Source organism: Phalacrocorax carbo, chromosome 2, assembly GCF_963921805.1.
Source record: "Phalacrocorax carbo chromosome 2, bPhaCar2.1, whole genome shotgun sequence".
NCBI lineage: Eukaryota > Metazoa > Chordata > Aves > Suliformes > Phalacrocoracidae > Phalacrocorax > Phalacrocorax carbo.
Window position 1 is genome coordinate 167,269,934 of NC_087514.1, and position 12,843 is coordinate 167,282,776.

At 51.1% G+C, this 12,843-nt stretch overlaps 1 protein-coding gene across 2 annotated transcripts in view; it reads right to left on the reverse strand.

Annotated features, from left to right (window-relative positions):
* SCAP (SREBF chaperone) overlaps positions 1 to 10,781 on the reverse strand; it is a 72,650-nt gene extending 61,869 nt beyond the window's left edge. The window contains exon 1 of one of the 2 annotated variants that reach the window (XM_064445225.1): positions 10,607 to 10,781. The gene's annotated coding sequence lies outside the window, so the exon portion shown is untranslated. Of the gene's footprint in view, positions 1 to 10,576 lie in introns of both variants that reach the window. The other variant, XM_064445224.1, reaches the window with a different exon arrangement.
* Positions 10,782 to 12,843: the final 2,062 nt, after the last annotated feature.

Sequence of the window (12,843 nt, forward strand, 5' to 3'; positions counted from 1 at the left end):
TCAGCTCAGGTGGCGTGGCTTTGGTACACTGCTCCCTGTGGGTGCCATCACGGCAGGGCATTCAGGGTAATCCCTTAAAAGGTTCAACAGAAATAAGAGAGAACAAAGATTTGTGCTATAATCTGGTTAGACAGCGTTAGGTCCGATGTCCTTCACGTGTGGCATCACCTCAACGGGATCAGACCTAAGCGGTACTTGAATTAACTCTGTATTTAAAACTACCAACAAGCAAAGCACAGAGAAGCAGGTGTGGACAGCGGCTCTGCTTCTACCAGAAAATCTACTTTGACAACCAAAGTTGTATCTTGCCAGGAATCACAGAGTCCAAAATAAAAACCCCACTGCTTTGTGTAACAGCAAAGGGAAAAAAGAAAAAAGGGCGGGGGACAGGCTACTTTAAAACAAAAAGTTTTTTGTTTTCCTGAAGAGGAATAATTAGAAAAACAAAATGTTTGGAGGTGACAGAGTCTACTTTGACATATCCCAAGGGAAACTCAGAAGAAATGCCTATCACATATCAAAAAATTCAGTGAAGAGTTGAAGATGTGTCCAAACGAGGAAAATAAGGAGAGAGGCTCTCGCACACTAAGCGCGAGAATGTTACACAGCAGGTGAAAAAGGAGTCTGAGGAACCACTGGGAAGAGGCGTAAGGACTAATAAGAAATGCTAATTCGGATACCATGAGCACCAAGTCCTCCAGAGAGTCTGTAGGACCAACAAATGGTCAGGTAACCTTTTGTCCCAGTATGGTTGCTGGAAGTGGGGAAGTGTTCTTCCGACTTTTACTAGGGGATATCTGGGAAACTGCAGATGACTAAGGCAGAGAGTCTAAAGAAATGAGTAGGAAATAGCAAAAAAGAATAGTCTGATGGAAGGAAAGTTACCACACACTGAGGAAGAGTCAGCTTCACAAATCTGTTAGACTGATTTCTCCAGAGGAATAAACAAGCATGTAGAGCAGAGATCCAATTTAGAAAGCCTACCTAGGCTGCTAAAACGTGTTCAGGAAAACTCCTACCAGGGACTTCTGAAAAACTAAGCAATAAAGGGGGCGATCCCTTGATATGGATAGAGGTTGATTATAAGACAGGTTAAAAAAGGATCATAACAAACATCTGATTCTTTTCATAGCTAGAGGTAACCAGGCAGCCCCACAGGGAACTGTGCCTTTTGATATGGTCACTATTTCCCTGGAAAAAAGGTGCAATGTTGACCTAAATAACACTTTCAGTTGCCTGTTATTCATGGTGGCAAAGATCAGTCCAGCTGAAGAGCTGGCAGAAATAACTCCACGCCAAGCGACAGAGTAACAAAATGAGAGATTAAGCTCAATGCCAATGAACGGTACACGATACATACAGGGAAAATAACGTTACGTACACAGGAATGCATTCTCGACTGGCTGTCGCCACACACGAACAAGATCCTGGGATCCTAATTGTTAATTCTCTGAAAAAGTGAGCTCGGTGCAGTCAAAAAAAGCAAATTGTATATTAGGGATTGTTAAGAATGGAATGGAGAACTAATAGAAAATATAACATTAATATCTAAATCTGTGCTCTGCACGGTTCTGCCATTCTGCCTCTTCCTCCTCATCTCAGAAAGGACAAAAAAGAGAACCAGAAAAGGTACAAAGAATTTTAACGAGGATGCTCAAAGACAGAGCAGCTTCCGTAAAACAAGAGTACGGGAAGACTTTTCAGTCTGGAAAAGATTTTATCAGCAAATGGGTACAACAGAGGTCTCAGAATCAGCGGTGATCTGAGGAGACCCAACGGGGAGGGCTGCCACTTTCAGTGCAGGAATAATTCAGCATCAAACAAAACTACAAAGCGGCAGCTCAAAATAAACACAGTTAAGCTGTGGAAACCTTTACCCCAGGACATTGTCTATGTCACGTGGGTTAAAAAAAGCAAGCCCCACATTTTTGGAAGAGCGACCCACAAAGCACTGCTCAACGCAAAGCCAAGGCATTCCTCCGGCTCGAAAAGCCCCTCAGCCACAAGCCACCTCTCCCGAACACCACGCTGGCTGCCAGCATCCAACATATTTGCCTTGTTCGTCCAACTCTTCCCCTGTGCTAAATGCTGTCCACGCTCAGACACCACACACAAACCTAGACAGGCCGTCAGCCTGACCCAGCAGCTCTCCTTACGCAACGCATCTCACATGATGACTTTCAGAATAATCCACTCCTTTTTGTTTACCAATGTAGCTGCTTTACGACGAACGGCTAGGGAATCACTTTCTCCTAAAAATACAGAAAGGCTGACGCAACCCCCACATGTGATTATGTACCGCAGCTTTACCATTAAACCCAGCTATAGCAAATCCACCATTCACTTCGATGGGAGCATGCTGGCCTGTTGCAGTATGCCTCAACTTGGCAGCCAGGCACAAACACTGCAGAATTGATCAACTTTTAACTCCTTGCCTGCTCGGGAAGTTCCTGACTCCAGCCATAGAGAAATTATCTCCAGAATACAAATAGTAACCAACAAAGAGCACCTTTGATCTTTTTAGGATATACCTTGTCTATAGGAATGCAATGATCAGGCATGTTAGAGCTGTACTTCAAAATTTCTGAAATATGGAGAAAATGAACTTCCATAAGAGTAATATGGACTCCAATGTTAATTAGGTGCTATTTCACAGAATCCCAGAATGGCGGGGGTTGGAAGGGACCCCTGGAGATCACCCCGTCCCACCCCTGCTGGAGCAGGCACCCCCAGAGCAGGGGCACAGGGCCGCGTCCAGGCGGGGGGTGAATGTCTCCAGGGAAGGGACCCCACAGCCTCTCTGGGCAGCCTGTGCCCCTGCTCTGGCACCCGCACAGGGAAGGGGTTTGTCCTCATGTTCAGGGGGAGCTTCCCGTGTTCCAGCTTGTGCCCGTGGCCCCTTGGCCTGGCGTTGGGCACCTCTGAAAAGAGCCCGGCCCCATCCCCCTGACACCCACCCTTCAGGTATTTATAGGCATTGAGGAGATCCCCCCTCAGCCTTCTCTCCTCCAGGCTGAACAAGCCCAGGTCTCTCAGCCTTTCCTCCCCAGGGAGATGCTCCAGCCCCTGATCCCCTTGGCAGCTCTGCGCTGGCCTTGCTCCAGCAGCTCCCTGCCCTTCTGGAACTGGGGGGCCCAGAACTGGCCGCAGCCCCCCAGGTGGGGCCTCACTGGGGCAGAGCAGAGGGGGAGGAGAACCCCCCTCGCCCGGCTGGCCACACGCCTTTCCATGCCCCCCAGGGCACCGCTGGCCCCCTTGGCCCCAAGGGCCCGGTGCTGGCTCAGGGTCACCCCGCTGCCCCCCAGCACCCCCAGGGCCTCTCAGCAGAGCCGCTCTCCAGCAGGTCCCCCCCAGCCTGTGCCGGTGCGGGGGGTTGTTCCTCCCCAGGGGCAGGACCCCGCACTGGCTCTGGTTGAACTCCACGAGGCTCCCCTGGGCCCAGCTCTCCAGCCTGCCCAGCCCTCGCTGGATGGCAGCACGGCCTGCCGGCGCATCGGCTGCTCCTCCCGCCTCGGTACCGCCAGCCAACTTGCTGCGGGGACGCTCTGTCCCTTCGTCCAGGGCATTGGTGAAGGTGTTGACCAGGGCTGGACCCAGCCCAGACCCCTGGGGAGCACCGCTAGTTACGGGCCTCCAGCCAGACCCTGCCCCGTTGATCACGACCCTCTGGGCTCTGTTGCTGAGCCAGTTCTCAATCCACCTCACTGTCCTCTCACCCAGCCCACACTTCCTTAGCTCGCCTGTGAGGGTGTTATGGGAGACAGTGTCGAATGCCTTACTGATGGTGAGAAACATCCACTGCTCTCCCTTCATCGACCCAGCTACTCATGCCATCGCAGAAGGGTAACAGGTTGGTCAAGCCTCATCTCCCCTTGGTGAATCCACGTTGATGACTTCTTGTAGACCTTAATGAAGCTCCATTGCTATAATATAAAGTAGCAGTGCCTGCATTTGTACTTCTTCCTGAACATAGTGTCACCTGCTTGGCTCTTTCTATAACAAATCACTACAGCCTGTGTATGCAAGACTTCTGAGAGCAGTACACAGCTCGCCCAGCACAGACCTGCAACACGCTCGTCTTCCTACTATGGCTACCGTTTCTAATAAGGTCATTTGCTAAACCTCTCTGCGTCATGGCCCTCTTGTTTGTGATATGAAACACGTAGAATACTTTTGGATGTCATTCATGAAGTGGTAACTGTCAGATCCTTCCATAGTATCATTTCTGAAAACTTTCCAAGCACTACATATATTTCAGACTAGCAATAAGGAGCCAAAACCTCCCTTTTGGGAGCCCTCACACCCCACTAAAGCACACAAACTGCAAAAAAAAAAAAAAAAATCAAGACAAATACTTTAGCATAACCACGACAGCTTTCTGTGAAATGTGCAAGGCCAGACACAGGCTTTTGCACTGAAGGACATCATCTTTCTTCCAGTTCATGCACCTTATGCCTCACTCCGGAACGAAAGGCCCTTTGCCTGCCCCAGCACTCGCCCAGTCACAGTCAGAGGCCCACAGCCCAGATTGAACCCCACCAGTAATTACAGCTCATGCATGCCAGAAGACAGGGCTAGAAGGGATGCTGAGGGCTCTAATTCACATACCTCACTCAGAGCGTTATAAGTTATGCCCAGGTGGCTTCCAACAGATGTTTACCCAACTTGCTCTTAAGCATTTAGTTGCACTCCACAGTCACCCCAAGCAACATACCCCAGTGCTCAGCTTTAGAGAGTGTTTTTAACGCTTTACCCGCGCCCCTCCCCACTATTTAAACCCATGCTTCTGTGCTGCTCTCAGTGGGCATGGGGAACACTGCAGCCTCAGCAGCAATCCTTGTAAAAGTAAATTCCTCGAGCCTCCCCTCACCCTTCCCGGGGCACGCAGCCATCCCTGATCAGGCTTTCCAGAGGCAGACTGCTCTGCTTCACTGTCTCTCCACTTCGTTCCTGTCACTTTTCGGGTGTCGTACCAAAAGCAGGTTGCTGGGTGTTCTGATGAAGCTCTACCAGCATGGGGTGGAACAGAAGGATTATGCCATAACCTGGAGTTTATTTTCTGGTTTATATACCCAAACAAAATTTTTGCCTCCCTTTCTCCTTCCCCCACAGGAGATCACTGGTGAAAAGGGTCCTTTGACTCCGGATTATACCCAACCAATTATTCCAATGCCTGCAGCTGATTATTGTTGCTTGAATACAAAACCCTACCACCAGCCTTACTGACCTGCAGTCTGTTTTTCAGGCAACATTTAAGTCATCAAATCCTTTTCTCAATTTTTAATCCTGTCATGTAGCACATTTGTAGCCCTTCCCACCTTCACGTCATGTACAACTGTAACACGCATAGTCTGCACGTACCACTCAAATCATGAATGAAAACCCCAGCCCCCACAGTAACCCTCCCGACACAGCCTTCCGTTTTAGCAAGGTCTTCACTGCTCCTTTTTCTTCCTAGTCTGCCACTAGCAGCAGTTGCTCACCAGCTGACTTTGGTCTTCAGTGAGAACCAACTACAAAAGATACTGAACACTTCCGTTTTGGTAACACCGGACAGTAAGTTTTCCTCTCTGTTCTTTCCTCCAACATCCCCTTACTATTAAGACATTCACAGAATGATTTCCATAACCCTTGACGGCCTTTGCTAGTCAGGTTTAATTTCTACCTCAATGCTTCTTCTGTGGTCTTGCTACTCTTCAAATGAAAAACAGAAACAACCTCTGGGTTTGAATAACGCCTGTGTTGCGGGAGCGATGAAATCAACGTTTGCAATTAGTACTTAACATATAAGAACGTGATTCTTACCCAGCGCTGCTTTTTTTAAGACACAGTTCACGTAACTGAGAAGTACCGATAGCAGCCATTTCCCATCACATGGCACGCACCAGAGATTCATTCTTTTTTTCCTTAACAATTCTCCGGCTGCAATTACTCATTTACCTCATCAAACAAGTACCTGAAACAAGCACGACTCTTCCTGTTTCTTTACCTGTTGCTGAGGCTCTTTTCCCTGCAAAGGATATACTTCCTGGTCCAAAAGTCTCCTTCAGGACAGAAATCAGAATTAATGGTAATGACCAATATTTACAAAAAAAATAAAACAAAACAAACGAAGGCCTATTTAATTTAGGCCCATAGGTTCTGACTGCATGGTTTTCGGTTCCATTTCTCACATAGATGGTCTTGTCTGTATATATGACCACCACCTCCAACTACTTTTTAAGAGATTGTGCCATGATAAATGCTTAACATCCATATTGTTTTCAACAGTTTTACAGGATAGGGAAAGTTAAATTGGACAATAACATTTTTAAAAAGCGCCTGTAACAGGCAAACCTACTCCTCAGAAGGAAACGTCATTCATTTAGCAGCCTGCCACACTGCTGCTGATGTCTGGGTCGCTACTTCAGTCCTGGGTGCTACAGACACGTGGATTTTGGAAACCCTTTCCAGGTAAACCACTTCTACATGAATACTTCTAGCAGACTTCTGCATTTCCCACCTACTGCTCCGTTTCCCCACACAAAGGAGTGGTCCCTCCACCACACAAATAAAAGCTCTGGCTCTGGCTTTAAATGAGGAAGGACAGAAGAGCTTTTTAAGGCATCTTCCTCCTCCTGAAATTTGCATTGCCAACAGAAGTGTTTCAAGCACCTTTTGCATCACCACCATTTTCATTGCTGCTCCCACAATCCTTTGAATTTAGTTCAGCAGCCAGCCTTGGAGTCTCTATTGATGCAACAGTAGTAGTATTTTTTTCTGGTTTACCAAGATCATGGCTTATGTTGAGTCATTTCCCTCCTAGAAGAGGATTCCACCCCCCAACCCCCTCAGAAATAGCTTCTGAGTAAGCCACTCCATCACACAAAAAACATACCCCTATAACAAAGACCAGCTATCACTGGCAGAACTTCCGCAACTAACTGTAATGAGAGTTGGAATGAACCAAGTTGATGCGTTAAACACTATCATTTTCCTGAAAAAGATGTGGAAACATCCAGAACGACAGCCTTCCCATTTCAGAAGGGGGATTTGTTTCTCTAGTGTCGCTGGGTACCATCAAGGGAAGGATTTATAGAACTTCTGGGTTTGGGAGAAAAGCAGAAGCCTGCCTTCGGCTCTCAGGGGAAAGACGCCTCCTGTTCCACAGAGACCCTCTCTACAACTCCCGAACATCAGAGCTTCAGTGGTATTTTCACTCTTAACTCTCGAATGCTGCAAGTTTTGGCTGTGTCCATCACCTAACTAACAGGCATCCTCTCACAGGCAGGATGCTGTGCAGGGAGACAACAATTACAGGCATCGAACGCAACTGACCATTTAGTCCGTGAAATAGAAAGCAAAAATTAAGAAGGAAACTTGAACATGTATTTCCCTGCATTGTTCCCTCAAAAAAAAATAATCCAAAGCACCAAACCTTTAATCAGAACAGTTTTCATTATAGAGAAGTCTGCACTTTAATATCTTTCAGGCTTGAAAAGTGCCCTGAGAAGGCTCAAGGGAATGCAAGCATCTGTAAGGTGATCCACTTGCATGGGATTGATTTTCAACAGGTTCTAGGCTACCGAAGTAATGTTTGGCAGGCCTGAATAAGCAAACTACCAGGACTCCCACCATCCCATAAGGGAGCTTTTTGTCACCCCTAGCATCATGCAGAACAAAATATTTTTCTTTCTAATAATCCCAGGATCGGCAAATCACTAAGCTCTTTCTTCCCAACAGCAAAACTAATCCCAAAACTACTCTGTTAGACAAGTCTGAAAGTCTGACTTGCACATTGTCTTTTGAAAACAAACCAACTATTATTCTTCCCACGGCATCTTTATCACAATGGTCCATACAAGATTAATTCAGTTTTTAACCAAAGAATTGCAACCCTCCTCCCCTCCTCATTCACCACCGCGCTCTCTCTCACTGCAGCTGAAACTCGCTCCTTCACTGGCAGGAGCCTTCAATTTTGATTTTCTTCCCAAGGGAATCCAGTTACGAGTAAAAGGACATGGGCCGTTCTGAAACACCGGGACTGTGTCTTCACCTGAGGACACAAATGGAAAGACTCCCTTGAAGACAGTCATCTTTCCGTCCCTGTTCCTGCACCTTCTGCTTGATATTTTGTTTGCGAGAAGTAATAGCTTACAGACATTGAAACAGGGCTGCACAACCACAGAGCTGCCTCCTGTTCCTTAAGGCCTTTCTTTCTCGCCCTTTAACGTGCCATGTAAGTTTCAAAGGAATTATAACACAAGATATTACAGCTACAGAATGCTGTAAAGCTCAGTCTACCTCTATAGCAGTCTCGCTCTGCACCAAAGACAGAGTTCCTCGGCCCAAGCGCCGCCGGCTCCTCCTTGCTGGTGCAGCACCCGGCACCGAGGAGCGTGCTGCCCATCACCGGGGCCCGGCGCTGCCACAGCACGCTGGAAAATGGGAAAAAGCTGCCTGCGGCTCCCTGGAAAGACAGTCCAGGGAGGTCTGACAGTTCCATGAGCGCGTCAAGGGGAGAAAGGAGGATTCCCAGATCACAAAATCTGCTGCAACCGCTGTACTGCTGCTACTCCACTTCCACTCGTTACTTACTATGTTCCGCTACAGACAGGTAAAACTATTTTTGTTTGTCAAGCTGTACCTACTCATTTTTTTAAACTATTTGCTCAGCAAGGGAGAAAAAAAACCCAAAAATTTATCTATGCAGAATTATACAAATTCTGATGACAGGCTTAGCAACCCACTGAATAAAAATACCACTGAATAACTCAACAGCCGTCTTCAGAGAGAGTTTGACAAATTCACTCACTGCTGAGATTTTGACACTTAAAAAACTATTTTAATGCTCCTGAGACAAAACCTGATTCTTCTTTGCTCTTTGGTGATGTTATATTTGAATCACGTTTGGAAAAAAATACACAGCACTGTACCAAGCTGATCTTTGTAACTGCAAATACTGAGCAGAATTGTCTTGGTGGAAAGACACAGGGGCTAACAGCCCAGCTCTCTACGTGTTGTACATTCAGGGAAAATCCCAGGGTGTTTTCCTTTCTTCTGAATTCAAGTCAGCTAATCTCCTTTCTGCATTGCACAACAGCTCGTGTAATCCTAAATTTATCACACTAGTATGCTGTCATAACAGTTCTAGGTTTCATAAAGAGTGAGATCATGCCTCATCTTTGCCCCTCTCACGGGGGGGGGGGGGGCGAAGCTTAATTTGTCTTTCAACAATCCTGAAAAATAAGCAGGCATTTCATTCAGGAAGTTTTGGCATGAAGGCAGTGGCCCTTTCCTCAGGAGTCTCCCAAAGGCAAAACCACACCACCACCACCTCAGGATTCAAACAGTTCCTTCCTCATTAGGCTAGAAAATAACCTAAAAAAATGTTCATTTGGTTTCAGATAAGGAAGTTTGTTCCTAAATTTTAGCCAGACCTCAAAGACGAGGGCTATGAGGTAGGGTGAGAGATGCGCGCGGCACCATGCGATCAGCACGCAGCTAAGTGCCCAGAAAACCCGAGCAGTGGAAGAGTTCTGGTTCTGAAGCGGTCGGCAACTACCTCCCGCTACGCCAAGTGAACCTATTGCACAGGGGAGCTTACGCTGCATTTCGGTCATTCCCTTTACGCACGCACTCCTCTGTCCTCGCTTCTAGAAAGCATAATCTTCTGGTTCTGCAGCAGAGGTGATGAACGCTTTCCTTCATCTCAGCCCCTTCACTGCTTTAGCCCCATCCCACCACCTCTGACCCCACCAAAACTTTCCACATCCCTCTCGCAGGCACAGTTCCTCCTGCTTTCCCTCCCTTCCTCCAGCACAGCAATACTTTGGGCTGACAACTGCCCGCTTCCCAAGCGGTAAACATTCCCTGTTTTGATCCCAATCCCTTCCGAATCCAACCCCAACCTTCCCTCCCCTCCCACAAACACCACTTGCTTCCTCATCCTCAGGTGCCAAGCGGGTCCCTTCTACGTACCTCGGCGAAATGCACCACCTTGCTCTTTGCAAACAAGAAAATTAAGATTTGGATTTTTTTTTTTCGCTAACACCCACACTCTTATTAATTATGAGAAAACACTTTCATTAAATAAATTACCATCTGCACGACTCCCCCACCAAGGATATCCACCGCCCTCCGCATCCGAACCCCCGAATACAACAGCAGCTGAAGCAGCACCGGTCGGGGGGTGGGAAAGGACCCAGCGGGTCTCCCCACACCCACCAGCCCCGTTTGTGCACCCCAAATCCCCCCCAGGCACCCACGAGGGTCGTGAGGCCCCCTCACCGCCCCCCACTCTCCGGGTGAGGGGCCTCCCCTCAGGCTTCCCGCCGGGGAGAGGCCTCGAGGCCGCCGTCCCCTCAGGACCGGAGATGGGGGGAGAGGAGGGGGTCGGCTGTGAGCGACCGTTAAGCGGCCGTTAAGAAAAGGGGGGAGGGGGGACGGGCGCCCTCCCCTCGCACACGCGCGCACGTCCCTGTGAGGGGAAGGCGCGCGCCGGGGCCCGGCGGGAACCGCGCCGAGGAAAAGCGGGGGGCGGGGAGGGTATTTCGGTGTCCGCCGGGGCCCGATCGCGCCCGCCGGGGCCGCTCACCTCACCGACGGGGAAGCGGCTCCTCCTCACCTCCGGCCTTTGACCTCTTCGCGGCCGTGAGTCCGTGTTGTTTGTTTTATATATATATATTATTTTATTCTTTATCTTGGGTTTTGAGTTTGTTTTAACCCTTTTCCTGACCCTCAACCTTTCCGCTCGGCCCGGCGTTCCCGATCCGGTTCACCCACCCCCTCCCGCCCTCCCCCCGTTGCCGCCGCCGCCGCCGCCGCCGCCGGGCCCCGCGCGCGCGCGCAGCGCCCAACGCCGGCCACGCCCCCCCGCCGCCGCCGTGGTCACGCCCCAACCACGCCCACGCACGCAAAACCACGCCTTCATCTGCATAACTACCCTCCATGCTATAACCACGCCCCTTGACTGCCACTCCCCGCCCCTAATTCTTTGGTCACGCCCCCCGGGCGTCAGGCCACGCCCCCGAGGGGAAGGCGGAAGAGGCGCGGTGGCGCCGGGAACACGTGGAGCGGGGATTGGGGTGGAGGGGGCCCAGACTGGGAGTGGGGGGGAACGGGAGGGGGTTCCGGGGGCACAGAGGGGATCGCGGGAGAGGGGCCGGCCCGGAGACCGGCAGCCCTGGGGTTCATGGAGTCGGGGGGGAGCAGATCCGGACCGTGCACCTGGGAATGGCGCGGCTGAGGGGGTCGGGCGGTGGGAGCCCGGCGGCACAGGGCGGGCGCGGGGACTGAAAGGGGAGGGTTGGGCACCAGGAGCCCTGAGGCACCGCGAGGAGAGCGGACCTGGGAGGGAGGACCTGCCACGGGAGTCCCGGGGCTCGGTGCGAGGGATAGAGGTGACTCGGATACCGGGAGCTGCGGGGAAGATGAGTGGGCCGGACACCAGGAGCCGTGAGCGCAGAGGAGACAGAGCCCATGGCTTGGGCTCGGTCGGGAGGGCTGCTGCTCACCTGGGAGGAGAGCGAGAGCAGCAGGGCGGGGAAGGGGCACCAGTCCCCAAAGGGTCCTTTTTTTCCCCCAGAAACGCCCATCCTGTGCCTGCCAACACGCCCTGGCACAGGGCGAGGTGCCACACAGCCTGAGCACAGGGCTCCTGCAAGGTCAGACCTCACCCTGTGGCACCAGAACAAAACCATTAGTGTCTTTTCCTCCTGGTGCTGGAGGAAGCCATGGGCAGGCCAAGGTCTGCAGCAAAGGATGCAGCAGCCCCAGCGCTGGCAGGGGCAGAGTGGGATGGTGGAAGGCAGCCAAGCAGCTGCTGCCCTACAGCCAGGCGGCCCCACACCGGTGCTGCTAGCTCGGCAGGCATCACACCCGAAATCCCAGTGGAGCCCTGCGAGGGAAGAGCCAGTGTCAAGAAGGGTCTCGGTGGGAAACCAGAGCGAGATGCAGGGAAGGAGCAGAAGCAGGATGGGGGAAAGGCAGCTCCTGCTCATTCATCTCCTGGGGCTGAGCACCTCCACATCCAGCCCCCTGATGTGCTCAGGGCCCCATGGTTTGGTGATGTCCCATGCGACACACAGAAAGTCACCCTTATGCCTCATTTCTGAAGTTGTGGTGCATCTGGCCAGGAGGTGGGCACAGCGGAGGCACTACAGGCTGTCTCACCCTAAATACCAGCCTTTTGCAGGGCCTTTCTTGCAGCCGGTGGGCTATGGCGCTTTGTGACAGTCCCCACTGCTGGCAGCCCTGCCCCATACCATCGCATCCGACCCTCTCCTGGGGGACCACCAGTCCCAGCCTTGGCGGGCCTTTCTCCGGTTGCTGCCTGGCCAAGGCCCTGTGCTGGTCCCACCAAGGCCGAGGGAACGAAGACCAGAGACAGCGCAAACCTCAGGCCAAGACCCACCTGCTTTATTGGTCAAGATGCAGCATTGCACAAGCTCTGGCTCGCAAACAGAGCTGCACGTAGCGGTGGCCCTGAGTGTGCAGATGTTGGCCAACCCTGCACAAGGCTGTCCCGTTCTGCCATCAACCGCATCCCTCCTCATCTCCGCTTTCTGCACTGCCTTCCTGCAGCGTCACCGCCAGAGCAAGGTCTCAGTTCGGTCGTGGCCTTGGCTCAGTAGAGCGGAGCTGCCAAATCAGCCTCTGGCATTCTTCTCCTGGTAGAGGATGCCAACTCTGGATGTCAGGCAGGGATGGAGGAAATGCTGGGCTTGGTCCTCACCACAAACCAGGAGCCTCCACAGGTTTCACCTCCCTTTCTCCAGGAGGCATCTCCTGGACACAGCCTGCCCAAGCCCTCACCGCCTCCCCGCTGCAATCACCATAGGTTATCAAAAGCCTGTGGGTACC